Source organism: Aplysia californica, unplaced genomic scaffold, assembly GCF_000002075.1.
Source record: "Aplysia californica isolate F4 #8 unplaced genomic scaffold, AplCal3.0 scaffold00028, whole genome shotgun sequence".
NCBI lineage: Eukaryota > Metazoa > Mollusca > Gastropoda > Aplysiida > Aplysiidae > Aplysia > Aplysia californica.
The window spans coordinates 1,274,007-1,275,193 of record NW_004797298.1 but is presented as its reverse complement, the minus strand read 5'-3'; positions in this window follow the sequence as shown (position 1 = coordinate 1,275,193).

Genomic DNA, 1,187 nt, shown 5'->3' with positions numbered 1-1,187 from the left:
TTCATGAATCTACTGTTCGTCTTGCGTCCTACAGGCTTAGATCAGCCTCCAGCTGTTGATGTCCTCACGGTGTCTCGCCCATTGTACTCCAAGCATCAATATTTTGTCGGGAGCTGATTGGACTCAACATTCACAGACATGACCTCACCGTCTGCGGCTCTCATGCCGGTTGGCTGGACAGGCAGTCTGCCAAAGTTTTTGTCAGATCAAACAACAGAGTCCAATATGTGTACCACGTACTCGCGTTTCTCCCTTCTATCTCCCACCACCTCTCTCTCTTTCTCTATGTCTGTCTGTCTTCCCCCCCCCTCTTTCTATCTCTCTCCCTCTCTCTCTTCTCTCCCTCTCTCATTTTTTTGTCTGTCTGTCTGTCTGTCTGTAATTCATTGTCTATGTCCTCGACATTCTTTCTCTATCTGCTGTTGATTCATCTGTGCTCATGTCTCATTTCTCAATAGACATGCATATATTATACAAAGGCATAGATAGATAGATAGATAGATAGATAGATAGATAGATAGATAGATAGATAGATAGATAGATAGATAGATAGATAGATAGATAGATAGATAGATAGATAGATAGACAGAGAGAGAGAGAGAGAGAGAGAGAGAGAGAGAGAGAGAGAGAGAGAGAGAGAGAGAGAATGAAAAGAAGGGATAGAAAAGAGTGAGCGTGAAGTTGTTTCCCTACATATCTTCGCGCATCACGACAACCACAATCCGCTGTTTCCTGTTGCCGTAAGACATAGCTGAAACCGTACAAGTGACCCCAAACGCCATGCACTAGATGAAGCATCGAAACGGGGGAGGGGGCGGAACTTTAGTTTTACTGCACGAAGAAAGAGGAAAGGAGAGGGATCAACTAAGCCCAGATTCATACAAAAACAATATTGACTACGAAATGCGAACCATTATGCACGAAACAGGCAAACGTGTATAATCGCATAACACCCCCACCCCCACACACACAGAAATGTGCACACAAAATTATAAATCCACTCACATATATAGAAAAACCTAGATGCACACACACAGACACACACACACACACACACACACACACACACACACACACACACACACACACACACACACACACACACACACACACACACACACACACACACACACACACACACACACACACAAAGACTCACGTAGACACACTCACATATTATACGCTCT